Source organism: Aythya fuligula, chromosome 2 (assembly GCF_009819795.1).
Source record: "Aythya fuligula isolate bAytFul2 chromosome 2, bAytFul2.pri, whole genome shotgun sequence".
Classification (NCBI taxonomy): domain Eukaryota; kingdom Metazoa; phylum Chordata; class Aves; order Anseriformes; family Anatidae; genus Aythya; species Aythya fuligula.
The window spans coordinates 76,112,064-76,133,478 of NC_045560.1; positions in this window are offsets into that span (position 1 = coordinate 76,112,064).

Genomic DNA, 21,415 nt, shown 5'->3' on the forward strand with positions numbered 1-21,415 from the left:
CATCCAGCAGCTTTGTGAGATCAATTGTTTAGAAAACATAGAATATGAGAACTAAAGTAGACTATTCTACAGAGGAAAAGACAGAAATTAAATATTAAATCTTCAAATACATAAGAGAGCTGCAAAAGGTGATCATCCGTCCTCCATGCTCACTACTAATAGGATGAGAACAGTAGACTAGAACTGGAACAATGTAGATTCAATATACACAGTGGAAAAAAAATGTCTTATTGCATTAAAAAGTCACAACAAAAAGATGATGTTTTGTGGGAAGGCAAGTGAGAAGTGTGTATTCTTACAAACTCCTTTTCCCCCAACAATTTCTCACTTTTGTTTTCTAGACTGAAGAGAAAATCATTAAAAATATCTCTTTTAATGGAATATTAAGGTGACAGATGCTGGTCTATAACTTAAAATGAAACATTAAGAAATACTTTGTCCCTAGTTAGAATCTTACTGTTTTGAGTAACATTTTGTAACATTCAGAAATATTAGGCCCATTTCAAAACAACGTATGACGTACAAGTTAAAAATCACAAACATTTTCCTGAAGGTCTGTTTACCCTCAATAAGATTTCTTTCTTAATGTTTTTGTACTTTCATGTAAAACATAGGAGGAATAGACATCCTAGGTTGCAGGCTAGTGGTGTAGCAGAAAATTGATTCATCCCAGTAAGTTAATTCCTAACTTCTCTCACATGGTATATCTTGGAATAAACTAATAACATTGTTTGAGTTCTGCTATGAGTTTCCAACACTGAAACTTTAAAGAGTTTCCAATGCTGTTTTGTCAACAGAGGAAATAGCTGTAGGCCCTACCTAGATAATTTCCTACCATCTGGCAATATAGACCTTGATGACAATGGAGCTGCACATAAAATGCAACTTTTTGGTATCACTAGTTAAAGTGATGGTGAATAGAAAAACAAATATTACAATTGTAGTATTACATCTGTGCAAACAAATACTGTTTGGGTGAGAAATCATTTTCAAGCAATTGCTTGGTTGGATATTCTTGTTGTAATAAAGGAAATATAAATGAAGTTTTAGAAACAAAAAAAGCAATGCAATCAGATGCTCTCACATTTCTCAGTGTGAGACTCTATTAGCAGCTCTTCAAATCTGTTCATAAATAACTTCAAGTTAAGTTTAAATGTAGGGAGGCCTTAACCATGCTCCTCAGCCTAAATATTCACAAGTTTGGGGTTATTTAAGAGCACTGAAATATGTGTTACAACACAAATCCTTGTCTCATTGATTTTAAATTACTTAGATAATTTTTCAACTTTCTTTACTTTCATTCAGCTACAGCTCAGAATATTTAAATCACTTTTTTTTTTTTTTTTGACAGTTTCCTGCTCCTGGAGGGAAAAAGGTACATGCAACAAAGCTGTTAAACTTGTCGCCTTAATTGAACTGAAGATGAGAACTGATATATAAAAATATCTGCAGTACATGCATATCACAGTATTGCTGTAGAAGAAATCTTCCATCTCAGCCTGCAGACTGGTTGGATTCATGAGGAACAGAAAAATACATAGCAATATGCTGATTATCATATGTTCACTTTTAGAGTGACTGAATAAGATTACATTGGTGAGAAATTAAATCTGATATTGAATTTGAGGTGTGAAGTTTCTCTCTGTAATATCTACTCCACAAAGTTGCCGGAGCCTCATCAACTAGCAGTTATAAACACTGAGAACTGCTTTTCTGTTTGTTTGTTTGTTTGTTTTTTGTTTGTTTGTTTGTTTTTGTTTTGTTTTTGTTTTTGTTTTTGTTTTTTTTTCTCTCCCTGGCTTTTATATTAATATCTAATATATATATTTTTTCATTATTGTTTAACTAGATTTTAAGTGTTTTCAGGGCAATTCCTGCTTTGTCACTTGCTGGGAATGATTTCAAATAGGCATCCTAACAATAAAAGTAATTTTATTAATGTTTAAACTAGATTATTTTTCTACATTAAAATATTTTTCTTACATGTGAACATTTTTTGAATATGGCTGAATTCAGTCTCAGAAGAATATTTAAAAGAAATACTTTTTGAACAGTATGCTTTGTATTTTTCAGCCAGTTCTAGTGTTCTCTCAACCACAGAACACAAAGAATTAGATCAGGTACATTGTTCACATGTGAGCCTACCTATTTCATAGAAAAAAAAAATGAAGGTATGGAGTAGATCTGGCATTTTTAGATCAGAAATTTCAACATATTTAATTCTCTTATGTCATTGTAAACAATGGGGTACAAGAAGTTTGCTCTACTTTAGACCAAGGAGTAGGCATGTGTCAAGTCATTTCTTGTAGCTTTCCTCAATATGTTGCTCCTTCTAGAAATCCATAAAGCAGTATTGAAATGCTAGACGTGCCTTTTTGAATGAATGAATACATTCAAACTGCATTTGGAACATTTGCATTTTTCTTTAAAACATTTTTGCTGGATTTTTTTTTTTTTTTTTTTTTAAGAAATCTAGGAAAGGAACCTGTGCTGACTATCTTGAATAAGATGGCCATCTACTTTAACTGTTGCAAAATGAAAACTAATAGAAAAATATAAAAATACTTTGATGGGATTCTGTAACAAATACTAACATCTTAGTCTTCCCAGATACATCTTAAAGTTCTGTGTTGAACAGAATGATTAGTTGTCAGACAAAAAATGTATTTCCAACAATTCAGATATTCAGAGTTGATTCTGATTTGTAGCATCCACAGTTAACTGTGATGATATGTTCCACATAAAGTTCTAATAGGTAGGGAAAATATTTTTATTTCTTCTTTTTTTTGGACAAAATACAGCATTTAAAATTGCTGAAAAACAATCACTTTAATATCAAATGAAATCACTTTTCTCTTAAATTCAACTCAAAATTTATACCCCACTGAAGTGCCAACCTAAATAGGCCTATTGGCAGATTATAAAAATACAGCACCCACTTTATCTTTAGCATGGCTATTAAATGTCTTTTTTTTTTTTTTTTAATTAGTTATTAGGAAATAAGCAAAAATAGTTTCTTAATTCTTTTTTTTTTAACAATTCTTTTATAGGATAATAGAATTTCTCAATATATAATACAATAATAAAGCCTGCACTGTACTTAAAAATATATTTATGTCCTTAGGTCAGTGGGTCTTAGGCTGTCAGATTTACATGCTTTTAATTTTTCTATCTAGCCAAATATCACAGAACTACAAGATCTATCAAGAAAAAATAGAGTTCAGTTGAATATGAAGCAGTTTTAGTCAACATCCTCATTTGTTGATAATAAAAGTACTAAGTAACGTCTGTATCATAGAAGAAAGTATTTAAGGAAAAATGAGCTATTAAAACTGTCCTCCCCCTTCCCTTTTTTTCTTTTTCTTTTTCTTTTTCTTTTTCTTTTTCTTTTTCTTTTTCTTTTTCTTTTTCTTTTTCTTTTTCTTTTTCTTTTTCTTTCTTTTTCTTTTTCTCTTTCTCTTTCTCTTTCTCTTTCTCTTTCTCTTTCTCTTTCTCTTTCTCTTTCTCTTTCCCTTTCCTTTTCCCTTTCCCTTTCCCTCTCCCTTTCCTTTTTCCTTTTCCTTCTTTTTTTCCTTTTCCTTTTCTTTTCCTTTTCGTTCCCTTTTCCTTTTTCTTTTTCTTAATAAAACTGTCTTGGAAGACAAGACAGTTGACCTATTCTAAGCAAACAAGAAGGTGTGCTTGAAAAGAAAAAGGGATGGAAGGGATGGTATGCATTATGGATTAGACATCTTATTTGGTTATGTGCTCCGAGCAGTAAAAGAGTAGTCTTTAAAAGCACTTAATGAAATGCTAGAGCCAGTTTAGTGATTTGATAATAAGTCAGGATAGAAGGGAACAACCAGTAGGAAAAATAATTTAAGTCAGTCTGTACATAAGATTATACGAAAAAGGTCTACAGACATTTGCAACCTGGGTTTTATTTCTCTTAGGACTTTACATCCTACAATCTCACAATACAGATGGTTACTCTGGCAATGTTGCTGTGTTAGGAAGTGGTAGATAACCATTTGAGAACACCCAAAAAATGAACCAGTGGCAGACCTGAAACTAGTGGGAATTTTTCAGAAGATTTCAGACACCTACATCAATACCTTGCATAGTACATTTTTGTGTTATTCTTATCCTCAGTTCATAGAAGAAGGAGTAAGTTTGTATAACTTGCTGAAGTTTCTATTGCTTCTACTGCTGTTGGCTATTACATTCTGAACACAACACTTTCTAAATTGTGAAGCGCTAAGCTGGCTTATACAGCATTTTTTTTCTTGTAAAACAGCTTGTTTTGTAATAGGCTTGGATATAAACTAAACTGGATATAGTCTTTGAATTAAAGTCAAAAATACTTCCTTCTTACATTTTATATCTGATGATAAAAGGATTTTTTTTTTTTTTGATGTGCCATGCTAGTACACTGTCCTTGACCCAATGTATACTGCAACCATGCTATGCCATGACCTACAAGATCAATGAAAATAAAGGTTTTTGGAGTTTGTTCTGAGGAATATAGCACCATAATTTAAAACAAAATGAAACGCTATTTGAGTGCAATCTATTCTTCACTGGTTACAAGAGTTCACCTACAGAAAGTTTTTCAAAGCAAGGAAGTCAATTGTGATCAGGTGTTTAGGACAGTGGAACTGATGAAGTCTTACTTTTTCCCAGATGCATCCTTTTTCTAAAGTCTTACATACAGTATTTCAGTAGACAGAGTATATAGCCTAGTTCTCCTTCTCTGGGAAAGAAAGAATTTAGTTGCTTCCTAAGAAAGTATTGAGTTTTTGAATTGCTCCTGTCTGTTGCTCACTGGCAGCAGTAATTTACATCTTTGTCCTCCACCTAGTGTCTCTATTTTGAGAAATATGAGACTTATTTCAAACAGTTGTGAAATAAGTTGTGAAACTGTTGTGAAAATGTCTGCTCAAATGTGCTATGATTGTTGGCAAGACGACTAATGCACAACGTAGTCAACTAGATATAGTATTTGAAATGTGCATGTAGTAGCCCCTGGAATGCCCACACCATCTCCAACAGAACTGAATGGAACATTTAGATTTATGTATGTACATGTATGTTCTTGTATACATGTATATATGTATATACGTATATATGTATACATGTATATATGTATATATGTATACATATGTATACATGTTCATGTATACATATACAAGTAATTCTACACCCATTGAAAAGAAAACATGAAAATATTTAGTGAATTTTTTTTCTTGAAGTCTGTTTGTTCAAGCCTAAAGAAGAGAAAAGCCACACATTTTTTAAAACAAGATTTTATGTACAATTAAATAAATAAAAAAAAAAAGTGCGTGTCACCTTCCTGGTAATAGATGCCCTAAGTTAATTTATCTTTGATGATACAAATTCAAACACAAGGCAAAGGTACACTGAAATTTACTTACTGTGTGTTTGACTGCCATATTAATTAAGAGAATAATTTCCAGTCTTTTATTCTTTCTAGTGTGGGTGAAAAATATGGTCAGATATCCTAACGAAATATAAGCACATAATGTATGTAACTTATAGAAGGATGACTGCTTTGCAATACAATAGTAGAATGAATAATTCTTGCATAGGATCCAATGCCAAAGAAACATGCCAGCTGGCAGGATGTGAGGGTCTGATGTATTTGCTATTAAATTTATCACACAGGAGTCTTTCATTTCACTTCTCTGAAACAAAAATAAAACAGCAACTATTTCCATGGAATCACACTAAGAATAAAATAATAAAAAATCATAAAAAATACATAATTGCTACATACAAATACATAATTGCTACATACAAATAGTCATTATGATAATAATGAATAACTTAGGAGACTTATAATGTTCTGAAGGATTTAAAAAACCCTAGCAAATTAATCTTAAGTCATCACTGTTAAAGATGGTAGAGTACGTCACAAGACTTACTTTTTTTTGCTTTCATATATTAAGTAAAAAAGCCTGTTATTTTTCTGTTCACTGACATTTATCTTTTCTAAGAAGCCTGCAATTGATGAGAAAACAAGTTAAATATTTTAAATAAAATAAGGTTCATAAATAATTTAGGTATAAAAATTACATTTTTGTTTATTTATTCATTTATTGATAATGTTGTGCTGATTCCACAGTTTCTTCTAAGGCACGATAAAACTCTCATATTCTCTCTCTCTCTCTCACTCTCTCTCTCTCTCTTTTTTTTTTTTTTCTCTTCTTTTTCTCTTTCTAGTTTCATGAAATATCTGCTCAATTTAGCTTTACATGGTTTGATGGCTCCTTGGATTTGGTTTATCACTTAGGAAAAGGAGCAGAAGTTGGCTTGTGTTGCTGCCCAGTGCACAGCATCTCCCCGATCTCCCTGATGCACCCACCAAAAATGGCAATGTGATTGAAGAAGGTAGCTTGTTTTACAAAGTGAAAAGTCTGGAGTACAGAGCTTTAAATTTATCATCTTTTGAATTCAGTTGAAAATGACTAATTAGCTGAAATTGCAATTAACCCAGTCTAAGTAAAATACTAAATGCTGTTGTACGTTGGTGGAGCTGCATTGAGGAGATGATAGTATAGATTTCAACGTGGAGATTTTAAGTCAACATTTATCTATTCATCATAATGTTATCAACCTATTAAAGTCATTTGCTTTTGCTTGATAAGAAAGTACCATAGGTTTTTGTATCATGTCAGGCCACATTGGGTTATTTTCTGATGCTTACTGTGACAGTTACAATAAACAGTTCTTCTCAGTAAACTTGATTATAATGAGCAAACAAACAACTTTGCAGTAGAATAAACTAAATATAGAACATCATCTGATTCTGAAAAAAAAAATCTTAAAATATTATAATTGATAACAATATTTTATAAGATTAGACAGAACTATAAAATCATTTTGTCATTTTTCGAAAAACAAGAACATTTATATTTTTCATTGGGCAATAGGCATGAAGTGATTCATCTCATTATCAGATGCTGGCTGAGGTTGTCCAAGTATAAATGTCCCCTGGAAGGAGGAATGAAAATATAGCCCATAACCTCACGTCCTCTCACAGTACCATCTAAAGTTGGTACCTAAACCAAGATTTTTAAAAATATTAAAAATATGTTAGAATCTTAGCTGAGTTTCATGAAAAATTCCATTCGCTTAGATCCTTAAATACTTCAGTATCTTTGACACTGGATCCTGTGGAAGAATTATTCACTCTACTATTGTAATGCAGAGCAATCATCCTTCTTTAAGTTACCTATATCTTGTGCTTATATTATCTAGAAGATGATATTATATATTTATATAATATGTATATGTTTATAATAATACATTATATAAAATGCATATATGTAATATTATATATTACATGTCAGTGATTCTATCTTCTGATTTAAAAATTATACTCTAATAAGAGAGAATTGAAGTAATTAACTGGAAATAGGACCAATGTCTGTGGCCAGTCTTAAGTTGGCTTTAAAGCTCAGTTGAAATATATATTTTTTCATAATTTTGTTGTAAATTTAGTTTACTAAGAAACTCTAGTGTACCTTTGCTCTTAGAATATTTCAAATCTTTTGCCACTTTCAACAGAACTATAATGATTAATATCTCAATCCATTGTTTGTGTATTCCAAATGATATTTTAATAGCCTATTTTTCACTGTTCTTAACAGAAAGCAAGTTTTTAAAGTATTTGTGTTGAATGTAAGGCTGTCATTTAAAGAACAGCTCAGTGGAGTTACATTTTTTACACTGAATTTCTCATATTGGCAACATTTTCCTTTATTTGTAAATGAATCCAGTGAAGCAAAGACAGCTGCAAAAGTAATGTTTTAATGTGTAATAAAGGAAAATAAAACCATCACCCCATACTTCTTCCCTTCCCCAAATTGCAAAACTTACATTAACATATCCAATTTATTACATCTGATAGCATCATTATGTAAATGTGCTGGATATCTGTTATAAAAGCTTTACTATATAATATTATGGAAACAGGATTATTATTATTACTATTTATTTATTTATTAAGACTGTTAACTCTATAGACTCAGTGATTCTATATAAAGTCAGTGAGAGCTCATCTTGTTAGACATTATTTTGACTGCAAAAAATGATCTGATATTTAAAAATTGACAGTACAAATACTGTCAATACTGTCAACTGTTGATTGTAGATATTTAAAAATAATACTATTCCTAGAGAAATGTTCAGATACTAGTTTTCAGAAGTTTCTTTGCAATCCAGGGATCTGGGCAGATAACACAAATAAAAGGAAATACGAAAACACTAGACCTGGCTAGAAGCAGCTTGTGTAAAAGGATATTGTAAATATTTCCATTGTTACTGCAAAAGCCAGAAGAATTAGTAGATGACTTGCACAAATGTACCTATGGATGACAGGTACAGCTCTGTTATGCCAGAAACCTGAAGATCATCTGAAAGGGCAAGACTACACAGTTGTTTGAGAAACGCTGCCCTTCATCTGTAGGTAAATGTTTGAGTTGATGGGAAACTAAATTAATTGGATAATCATTTGCTATCACAGGTGAGAAATCTAAGCTGGTTTAGTTAAATAAAACAGAACATTGCCAAATTTTGTACTACTTTGTGTCTGAAACTGTGCAAGTTGAAAGACAACCAGAACTATTGGCATATTGTCTGTAAGAATTGGTTTAAAAGTATACAGCAAATTTTGTTATATTACCCTGATGAGATGTCAAGAAGCAGTGAACAAACTGAGATGGAATGGGCATTGTGCTTTTGTATATGCAGACAGACATATACAAACACACACACAAATATTGGCCCAGAAAAGTGTAAATTCAGATGTGGTGAAACAAAAAAAGAACACTCCTGGATTTTTTTAGCTACATTTCTGAACATACATATGCTTTCAAACACTCAATGAGAGGAATACAAGCTGTTTTGCCATACCATCATTTTATTATATTAAATTAACGGTTAAAAGCAAAGGAAAAACTACTTGTATAAGCATAATTTTACTAATAATATTAATCTATTTTTATTTCCTTTAGGGCTATTTGGTTTTTACATTGTTAGGAAACCTGTAACTTTCACAAGTTAAAAGTCCAGGAGAATACCAAGGGTACCTAAGTATTAGAAAAATGTTCTTTACTGAGAGGGTGGTCGGGCACTGGAACAAGCTCCCCAGGAAAGCAGTTGAAGCACTGAGCCTTAAGAGTTTAGATAATGTTTAGAATAAGTTTAGATAAGTTTAGAATATTCCATGATTCTATGATTCAGTTTGAAGTACTGATCTTTCACTTTGATTTGACTTTACACCAGACCTCCCTTTTGTAGGTTTGAGGGCCTGTTCATTATCTTAGTTAGGTGATGGTTTCCATTAAAATATTTCCACTATACACTGGGATGCTCCAGCTACATAGTTAATATTTTACTTAATAGTTCCCCAATGCAGCATCATATTTTGTGATAGTCAGTAAATGTTAAACTAGAAGCTTTCACATTTCAGACGTACCATACAATAAATGATCAGCTCACTTGAGCACATAAGTTAAGACACTCTTGAAGCTCAAGAGTATTTATGTAGTTAATTGACATAATCTCTGCAGGGAGGACATTTTCAAAAAGCAGTACTAGTTTACATATGGTTACTCTTTAAATCGAGGAAAAAGCAGTGTTACATACTGACAGAAAAATGTATCTGGCAGTCACTTATTTTTTGAGTGTATTAGAAGGCACAGTTCAGACATCCTAATAAATAGCCATTCTATTCAGAAAATTAGTCTCGTTTTTGGAAATGGAATTATTTAAGTACATGAAACAGTATTCACAGGGTACAAACATAGAGATAACACTGCTCTGATTTTTTGACCTTTAAAAGCACGGGACAAGTTCATTTTTATAGAATACATTAATACTAAACCGTATTCTGCTAGAATCTCTCCAGAGTCACTGGCTCCCCTACCAATATCTGTGTTAGAACCAATGAAGGTTTCCAGGTAAGTCTCTGAAATTTTCTGACCTTAACACTTTAAAGAATAGATCACCAGACAGGCCAACTACGCCCTATAAGTAGGGAATCAGGGCCACTGTAGGCCTTTGCTCTTCCAACTGGCAAAGACAGCTCATTTATTCAAAAGAGAACACAGTCTTATTTATTCCCTGTGGATATCTGGATCTCTGCAAGCTCTCAGAAAGTACTCTTCACTGCTTATCTCTGAACAGTTTTAGTTTGTTTGTTTTGTTTGCACATTTTTGTTTGTTTGCTTGTCTATTTTTTTTCTTGTTGCTGAGTATAATTTACAAAATATGTTTCACTGTGGTTATATATATATATGTACATGCATGTTGCTTGTTTTGTAGATTTTAGACTTGTTGACTGCTAGTGACATTTAAATCTTGTGTCAAGATTTCTTTGGTTGAAAGTTTTCTTTTATTTAAGATGAAATGACTCAGAAAGATGTAAAATGCTTTAAATAAAAGAGCAGAAAAAGCGTATTTTAAAATAAGTATAACTTAATAGCCTGATCATTGGCCTTCAAAGAATGTACAATTTTTTAGGCTTGCTTGGTGGCAATTTAAAAATATTTTATTCTATACATAATAAAGTAACAAATATTTTAGCATATAAATCTGCTTTTAACTTTCACTGTGCAGCTGTTTTTTATCAGAATTTTTGTTTTGTTTTGTTTTTTGTTTTCCCATGATCAAGAAAACATCTTGATAGATTTAACTTGATAATTTGCAGGAAATATACACATTTGGGTGCTACTCTGCAACAAATCCGTTACCACTGCACAGACTATAATCTACATAAAACATACAAACCTTCATAGCTAGGATTAGCTCTTGATAATCCCCTCTTTACTTCTCTCCACCAGCTTTCCCTTCTTTAATGCATCCAGCATAAATGACTTGCTTTCATATTTTAAGTCCTTACGGCTTTTTTCTGCCCAGCCTTTCATCTTTTTTATGGTGCCAACACACTGACTCCCACCTACAATTTTGCTGTCAGTGTCTGTATACGTGATATGGTGATATGGTGATATGAAGTTGTTTTTCAGCAAACATCTTGCTTTCTTCTCTCAAGCCATTGGACAACGCATTGTTTTAATTCTGACCCCCATAGCAGCAAAATCACTATTTTTCTTCAAATCTATTTCCAATACCTCAATAGTTTTGAAGTATTTCTTCAAAACTATTACCTGTTTTACAGCCTGTAATCCTAATTCACCATATCAGTAAATCAGGTGATATTATTCAGGTGTACCCCACACATCATTTCACTCATCTCGGGTATCTCTCATTGTACTTCAGCTACCAGTATAGTACATAGCTATGTTTTTTTTCCTGACGCATCTCATTTTGCATAGTTGATTGCTGAAGAGTTAGTTCTCATTAAAATTAGCTGAAGAATATTTTCCATTTCCTGTTTTTAAAATGTTAAGATTCTGATATAACAGGTTTTTAATGTGTTTGGGAAAGTTTCAAATATCCTGAATTTCATCATATACTCTAATGTCAGAGTGAGTATTGGGAGTCTGGTGCTAGATTCATAAATAACATGTTGCTCTAGAAGCTCTGGATGACTTTTCTGAAAAGCAAAAACAACAACAAATTTACTGACATAGAGAAATTCCATCTTGGAGTATAAGTTACATATTAAAACCATTTATCTTCTTCCTGAGAGTCTAAAAATACACTTCCACTTGACAGCTGGCATCCTAATGAAATTAGGGACATTAGTTTATTCAGACCACAGACTCTGAAGAGTGAAAGAGTGATAACTACCCATACTACTCTTTCTATTTATCAACAGCCCTGAAATTAAGACAAAAAGTATATGTAAGAGGGAATAATAATAATAATAATAATAAAGGATCAAATTTAAGTGGAAGAGGTGCTGTCTTCTATTTAAGCCAACATGCTAGAAATCAAATATAAACTTTATATAGTGCATCTTCCCCTTCTTTCAATACAGAAAATTATTACCTGAATCCTAAACAATCACCATGGTTGATATTTGCCTGTTTTCACTAGGTATCAGGTATTCAGACATACATCAGCCAGACATGATACAGACTTCATGTCAAACTGGCATGTCATGCCAATTTAGGACTTTTTAGCATTAAAAAAGTTCCATCTCTCCAGTAGAATACAATCATGCAATTTCTCAGTAACACGTCACTGAGGTATAAATTACTTATGCTTTCGTTTTTTGAGGATAGGAGAAAACTGTCTCAGTCTCCCTGTGATACAGGTGCTGTCTGTTGTAGGGCTAGTGGAAAAGGTTAGAAACATCTGCTTCCATTTTTTGAAACTCGTGCCATTTGTCAACTTCAATTCTCATATAACAAACAGTAAGATGAAATGATAAAATGATATTTCACAGCAAAATTTTGAACTAATAAAAAGTTATGTTCATCTGGAAGTGTTGCCATTGATCCATGCTTTTCAGTGTGCAGAAAAATAATTATGCTGGTTTGGCTTTTATCTGAGGCTTAGAAATTGAATCTTAAATATGTTTTATATTTATAACTGTTATCAATTATCTGGATTTTAAAAACTGAATGCTAATAGTGAATAAAAGGTGGAATTAGCCTTTCCCTGGTAGTTACACACAAATGAGAATGTATACATCTCCTGTGATTTTACTTGTGCAAAGTGATAACATATCTGATAGGCCATAAATAATTAAGAAGGGATAGAGTGATAGTTCTATGATTCTGTGATTTTAATTTCTTAAGTTCTGTCTGTTTCCAGGTAGTGATTGTTGGTCTGAACACTTAGACTAGTACAAATAGTTATGTATATATTTGGATGGAAGAAGTATTTCACAATTTTGTAAGACAGGATGTACTGGGTCTGGCTGGAATGTTAACTTTTCCGGCAGCAGCCCATACAGTGCTGTACTCTGTATTGTAGCTGGAACAGCAGTGTTATCACACCAGTGTTGTGTCTACTGCTGAGCAGCAGTGGCACAGCATTGGGCCTTTCTCTAACCCTCCTAGGGGGTGGGCAAAAAGTGAGGAGAGAAACATCACTAGGGCAGCTGACCTAAACCAATCAAAGGGATATTCCATACCATGTGATGTCACACTCAGTAATAAAAGGTGGAAACAGGAAGAAGAGGGGAGGGGTGGGCTCTTGTTGTGAAAACGTTGGTTCTCCTCCCAAACACCGGCTGTGTGCGTTGAGGCCTTGCTTCAAGGACGTGGTCAATCATCGCTCATTTGTGGGAAGTAGAGAATAATTTCTTTCCTCTGCACTTCCATATAGCCTTCATTTATTTTGTTTGTTTGTTTTCCTCCCTTCTTTTTATTTTTCCTTTTCCCTTCCCTTTTCCCTTTCCCTTTTTATTTCCCCTTAGTTAAATTGTTTAGTTCATGGTAGTCTTTATTTAATTATTATAATTATTTCCCTTTAATTAAATTATCCTTATCTCAACCCGTGAGTTGTTCTTTGCTTTATTTCTCCCCCTCCTCATCTAAAGGAGGGGGAGTGAGAGAGCGGTTGTGGGGTTTAGCTGCCCAGCATGGTAAAACGACCACACAGGAGGAAGAATAAAGGTACCAGTATCTACACGTATTAGTATATACGTACAGATGCAAAGTGGACTTTCCTTTGCATATTTTGAGGATTCATAAAAATGTATTGTTGTCTAGAAAACTGGACCAGGTCTAGGTACAGACATGAAAAGATGGCTGGACACGAGTTAACATGGACAGGCAGCACAACATTATTCTAGAAATGAATAATATTTTGCTTCATCTATCTGAGGTGCTTTCAGAAAGATTACTAAATTCTTAGGTTTTTCCTCACTGGGACACCAGTAATCTTGAAATGCTTAATCCTGGATTAATTCTCAAGCTTGTCAGCTTTACTGGAGAGTCTTACATTGTCCTTGATTAGCACTTCGATTTTGTTACCAAGTCCCAAAGACATATTTTCTACCTCATTGACTTTTTACTACTGAGTGTTCATCTACCATGCGAATCCATTTAATATTTTCTTAAATGCTCACACTGACTCCCATCTATGCATGCAGGTACATGCCATAATTGCACAACTAGAACTTCAGCAAACTAGCTTCCAGTGAGCAACGTTTTACTCTCAGTAACATGCATAAATCCAGAATAACATCATGAGTACTGGAAAGGGTGGTTTCTTACCCAACTTCTTATCTCTTTTTGTACTATATGTCTAGCAATTTTAAACTTTAGGCCGGTTCAGAAAGCAAACGTAATTGAATTCACACTAAGTATTTAGAAAATATCAAGTGTCTTCAGAGGTTTCAGAAGCAAAAACTAGTATCAATTCCCAAGCATTGAACTTAAAGGTTGTATAGGTGAATTTTAGCTTTTCTTCATCACAAGCCCAGAAGCCCCCGCAGTTCACAAACATAGAAAGACGTATGTTAAGATTCTCGTGGTTTTTGTTTGTTTGTTTGTTTTGGCTTAGTGTAAATTTATTTATTTATTTATTTTACGTTTTGTGCGAACTTTCCTATTGCTGATTTTTAAATGTCAAATAAATTAATGGCTATGCAAAAATTGTCCAGCTGTTCTACCAAATATCTCTGAGCTTTATTTTGTAGAATATTGTTGTGGTGCTAGGCAGCCAAACACTACAACCGCTCTCTCACCCCCCGCTCCTTAGATAAGGAGGGGAAGAAGTAAAGCAAAGAACAACTCACGGGTTGAGATAAGGATAATTTAGTTAAAGGGAAATAATAATAATAATAATAATAATAATAATAATAATAATAATAATAATAATAATAATAATAATAATAAAAAGATTATTATGAACTAAACAATTTAACTAAAGGGAAAAAAAAAAGGAAAGGGGAAAAGGGAGGGGGACAGGAAAAAAAAAAAGAGGAAAACAAACAAACAAAACAAATAAAAGCTATGTGGAAGTGCACAGGAAATAAATTACTCTGTACTTCCCACAAATGAGAAATGCTTGACCACATCCTTGAAGCAGTGCCTCAACGCCCATAGCCAGTGTTCGGGAGGAGGACCAACATTTTCACAACGAGAGCCCACCCCTCTCTTCTTCTTCCTGTTTCCACCTTTTATTGCTGAGTGTGACATCATATGGTATGGAATATCCCTTTCGTTTATTTAGGTCAGCTGCCCTGATGATGTTTCTCTTCTCACCTTTTGCCCACCCCCTAGGAGGGTTAGAGAGAGTCCTGCTGCTGTGCCAGCACTGCTCAGCAGTAGACACAACACTGGTGTGTTCCAGCTACAAGTGCAGAGCACAGCACTGTATGGGCTGCTGCAGGGAAAGTTAACATTCTGGCCATACCCAGTACAACTGTACAAGAAAACCTGCAAGAAAAAATCAGTGGGATATGTGGAAGCTCATCACTTTGGGAAAAACAGGACAGAAGTCATCTGATTAACAGATGAATTATACAAAATTGAATTATACAAAATTGAATTATACAAAATTCAAACCTCATTTTGAACTGTTTTGTAATTATTTCAGTATCTATTGTTTCTGTTAAAAAAAAAAACAAACAAAAAAAAAAAACAAAAACAAAAAAAAACTCTTTATGTTTAAATGTCTTATACATTGTGTTCATTGTATATGCTTGCTTTTTCTATTGCAGTAAGAGCAAACCCCCATACTTTGAGCTTGAGGAGAATAAGAGAAATAGGAACTGGAAAACGCTATTAGAGGTAATGAAATTTATTTATTATTGCAGTTAGCGTAGTAAGTGGGTACTAACACATTCAGCTGATGGAAGTAGTAAGTTCTCAGAGTTAGGAATTTAATTTTAGTATTTAAGACCTTGTACAATTTTTGATTCTCTTCTGGTATGAAAGCCTGCTTTGAAATTTCTCTTCATTAAAACAACAACTACAAAATGACACAAGTTATTTATATTTTAACGGCATTAACTTACCAGATTTAAGATTGACTTCTGACTATGTAGCACTAATTGTGTTTTTATGGTCATTCAAAACTACATGTTTTTCTTGGTCACAGAACTGTAGTGCTTGCAGTCAGAGATCATAGATATATGTTGGTGTGTTTCTTATTTAATCATGTGAATATAAAGGTTATGGGCAGTAATTTTTTTCAATTGTAGGCTCTTTTAATGCATTCTCTTGGCATGCTTGCTCCATCCAATATATAAAACTACACACACTGTGATTCAATGAACTTTAAAAATTCTGTGCCATACCATTTAAGAGATATATAGATCCTCGTCTGTCAAAGCCAAAGAATGTACTGCATGTGACTCGAACCTTTGTTGTCTAGCTAAAGTACGTCAAAATCATTTCCTTCTATTTAACTGAAAATTGTCCTAAAGTTTTCTGAAAGGCAAATGTTTTAATGACTATTAATTAGTAACATATTAATTAGCATCAAAATTTGAGATTAGAGCAGTGCATAGGCAGTGGTGTTAAAGTATTCTGGAGCACAGTATCCATATTGCACTTGAATAGGCAATTACTTATGATGAAAATTCACCTGAAAAAGTACTTTTGGCAGGGTTTGGAAATATTTGCAAATTCTCATTCTGAAGGAATCAAAAGTTGGACCTAAAATGTATATTATCAAGGTTTATCACCAATCATGAAAACAGATGAGAAGCCTTGAAAATTGCAGTGAGGAAAATTGACATAGAAGGCCTCTGAAGTGCATCCTGAATGTCAGTTTGAGCAATGTTGACAAATTTGTTCATTCAGCCCTTTTCTGCTATGACTCAAATGTATTGAAAGAGCCTTGTAGGAATATATTTTGAGGAAATAGAAGTAAAACGGTTATACAAAGTGTGAACATTTATCAGCTAGCATTTCTTGAAAATTAACTATCTTACATTTTCATTACATTCTCCTCATAATTGTGAGGAGAAAATGTCCATAAACTGCTATCAAATTCTTTCAAACCTTTAAAATTGCACGCAAATATGAGCTTTAAAGCATTTAGGGGAAAAAAAAAAAAAGAAAAAAAAAAAGAGAAAAAAAATGAAGAGGAGAGACCTTAGGCCATCAAATACAGAGCACACCAGTATTTATCACTTTAGATGATTTTTTTATTGGAAATAAAGCAATGAAACCTTACAGTGCTGGCCTGTAAAATGAGAATCCACAAAGACAGAGTTTTTGTTGCTGTTGTTTTGTTTCATTGTTGATGTTGCTGCTGCTTGTTGTTGTTCTTGTTGTTCTTGTTAAACTAGAAGTAATAGCTTTGCTCTCAGAACAGGAAGGAAACAGACAGTTCCCTAAAGAAGTCAGTAGGTCTATCAGTAAGCTGGAACTCTCTTATTTGCAGTGATGAAGCTTCTTGGAAGATCCTTTTCAGTCTGTGCTTTTAAGGTCTAGAAGTCCAAATCTGTTATCCACTTTGTTCATATAAGCTCATAATGAGATAGTCCTTTCCAAACAATCAATCAAACAAACAAAATGCCTTACAGATTAAGTTCTTTAAACACAGAACCAAAAGAAAAACAAGAGCACGTACTGAAAATATTTATTTATTGACAAGAGGAAGATAAAACAAATAATTTTAAAATGACCATAATATATTTGTAAATGGCCTTATGTCTACGACAATATACTGATAAAAGAGGAGAAAAATAAGTAATCCTGTAGTAATATCTTGACAGAAGTCCTGATGCAGATTGATCTGCAAGCTAAATCAATATCTCCTGAGATTTGTCCATGACTTTCCTGCCTGAGAAGTTGTAGTAACTGTAAAACACAGGAACCAAATTCTAAATTATTCTTTGAGTTCCTACATGAGTGGATTTTCAAGGATGTTGAAATATACCCATTTCTCTGGCAGTAGCTACATGTCTTCATTTGGATTATTGACCACTATACTGCAAATTGTGATTGAAAGTGATGCTTTCATCTGACTGGCAAATCTTTACTATAGATTTCTCAAAACAAACAAACAAAAACCTCCATAAATAATGAAATTGTGTGTCAGTATCTTATAAGCAATATATATAAATGCAGTCCCAGACCGATTTTAGTAAACAACAGTTAACATTTAAAACCATTAAAATTTTGGCCCAAAGTTTGATTATTCAAAACAACAACAATAAATGTAATATAAATAAAATAATAATTAGAAAACCTCAACTACTTCATTTGATGTTTATTGAAGTTTCTTCATACCTTTTAATAAGTCTAACCATATTATCAAGTGCTTGGTTTGGACTTTTCTCAGAAAATAAATGAATCACGTGACCTGTTACAATAATAATTGCTAAACTTCCTTTTAATTACTATTTACCTAATTTACACTTTAAAAAAAAAAAAAAAGATATTTATTTTCTCCAACTGCCACGTCTCTTAGATCCTGCCATTAAAACCATAATATTCAATTAGTACATATGCATAGGTTCATGTTTCATATTTTCAATGTGAGCTTAAGTGTAAGGAAAAGGCTAGCTGGAGTCAACCTATATTTTATACACAACTTACTAGAATTGGTCATTCATATATATGTATTTGTTTATTTTTTTATTTTGAATTTCATCAATATGTTTGTGCTATGACCATGCAAGAGTACTAGAGCCAGTGTCCTATTGCATAATTCTGGTGCAGCAGACACCTTGCAAAAAAATCTTTTAAAAAGTTATTTTAAGCAGTTCTCTGACTCATATACTGCCATGATAAATAGGAAAGCAGAAGAAAGATGATATTCTGTGGTACTTTGTATACACTGATAGCTTTTTTTCTGGCTTCTGCATCTTGTCATCCTTGCACAGTGCTTTGATTCAAGGGTTGCTTCTATCTTGGTGATACATATGAAATTATTGGAGAAAACAGTTAGAATAAATAGTTCAAAATATGTTCAAGTGCTGTGGATAAACATGATTCTGTGCATGGAAGCATGCAAAGTCAACAAATTTAATAAGAACTGAGCATGTTCTTTCATGGTGGCAACTTAGATTGTTCAACAAAATGTGGAATTTCTTACTACACACAGTGCAGTTGCATGAAGCCAAGTAATCAATTGTCTTCTATTTAAGTGAATTCTGTAACACCATTCAATATGAACACACTTTTAAATAATGGCTTATTGAGTTTTTTCTTGTTGCCCTTTACCTCAATTTCTCAACCTTAATCCTATTTGAGCCTCTAAAATAGCCAAGATGAGACAACTGCCCAGGTCTGCCACAGAGCCCATAACATGTCAGTTTCATCATTAAGATTGCTTTAGGACATTATTATATATTATAACTCCATGAATTCCTATCTTACAGCCTGATTTCTAAAAACTGCCACTTCCATTAGCTGTAGGAGAGCTGGTCCACTATCTAGGCCAATTGAAAAGGAATCCCATTGCTGTGTCTTGGAACTGGTATGTTTTTCCCTTTTCTATGGAACGATAAGCATATTTTGAGAGTCTGCAGTTAAGCAGCCGATCCTGGAATGTTTCCCTCTTAACTTCCAAACTTGTCTGAAGTTTGCATGTCAGCCACCAAAGCCCAAAGGCCCCTGTACATCTGCACAAAACAAAAACAAACAAACAAACAAAACCAACCAACCAAACAAACAAATCAAAACAAACAAACAAAAAGAAACACACAACACTTGGACAGTTGGTTAGACAGCTCCTGTGCAATAACTTTTGTACGTCTGGAGTGAATGTTTGTGGTTGTGCTTCGCTCACCTTCTCTCTGTGCTTCTCTCACCTGTGCTTCTCACACAATAAACCTATTATTTAAACAACCCAGGACCTTGCAATACCATAAAGTAACTGGCTGTTGCTCAGCACAAATCTCTCAAACAGGTGGCGGTGAGATGTGCTTGTCCGTGCTTGAAGCTGGCAGGCAGTGAGTCAGTCTGTATGGAGAAACAGACAGATGTTGTGCCCTACCAAAGCAGCTAAATTAGCATGCCCCCTCTTACAGTTTATACATCAGAAATAACATAGATCTCCCATGTAATATAGACAGTTTTTATTCACTTATGAGACTTTAGTCCCATTTTTTGTCTTTAGTTTGCTACGCAATGCCCCAAACAATAAATTTGTACTGCATCTGTCTAAATAATTTGTTAAATGTATAAAATATATATTAGCCTTTAGGGCTGTAATCCTGCATTGCCTACAGTATCCTTCCTAGAAGCCAAGAATGAGATGTGTAGGAATGAAATATTAAAGTAAGACTGAATTAAAAGGAAAAATCAGTTTATGACTGGTACAGTAAATAAAATCTATAATATAGTGCAATGGAAAGTCTGTACCTAAAGGGGGAACTTAATTACAAAACAACTAAAACAACAACAATAATAATAAAAAATCATAAAATCCTAAGGAAACCAATCCCTTTGGTCACTAAGAAAAGGATATAACATAACCTGAAGTAAAAACATTTTATCATAAAAGTCTGAACCTTGCTCTTACTGTAAGCTACTGGGATTTTATCACTACTTTCAATCACAATTCCAGTTTAATGTTACTACAGTCTCAGCCACATATTTTTTTTTTTTCCCAAACGATCAGCTTAAGAAGTTTTGGTACTCGTAGCCAAAGCGTACAGGGTCTTTTTGGTCACCCCACCACCTTACATAGAAGCTTAGAAATCCTGAGACAAAGGATACAAAATTTCTTACAAAGCCTCAATTAAAAGCAGATTGTGCATGGCCAGAATTACTTTATCTGCAACTAAAAAGAGAAAGAAATCAAACACTAGTTCTCCCACAGTTCTGCATTCCAGAGGGATTTCATATGAAGAATCTAGTTCTTTATTTTTACATGCCATGAGCTTACATTTGGTTATGCTAGTTTGAATGTCAAATATTTGTAAAGTGAGGAATACAACCTTCAGTTTGATTTGTTTCACTTTCATGCTGATGAGGTGATGAGGTCCATGTATATATGAAATACAGCAGGCTTCCCCAACCTCTAGTCCAAAGCAAAAGTGGAAGATAAAATGCAAGAAAACGAAACAAAACAACAACAACAAAAACCAGCACTAAATGTACATAACAAACACACACACACACATAAATCCTCAAGAAAATTACTTAGGAGATGAAAAAAATCCAGGATCTAGTAATTTTGGGCATATGACTTTTCATATGTTTTCTGCTTATGTCTTAAATGCAGTTTATACATACATATATGTACTATGTAATATACATATTATTACTCATTACCAAGTAACCAAAAGAAAGTAATAATGTTTAAAGAGGCAAAATAAACCAGATTTCCACTCTCAGCTTTAAGATTCTCTGTCCTTCAAATTATTCTGTTCTTAGTGAATATCTACATAGAATATTGTATCAATGAAACACTTTTTTGTCCCTTTTTTGATTATTTTTGTTTTCCTTTTTTTTTAAAGAGTTTATATAAACAAGGAGGAATTTCAATAATTTCCTTACTATAAATTGTTATCAGCAATCTAAGTTGCTTTTATGAATGATTTTGCAAAACTAAGATACCTGCTATCCATTATATGTTGTAA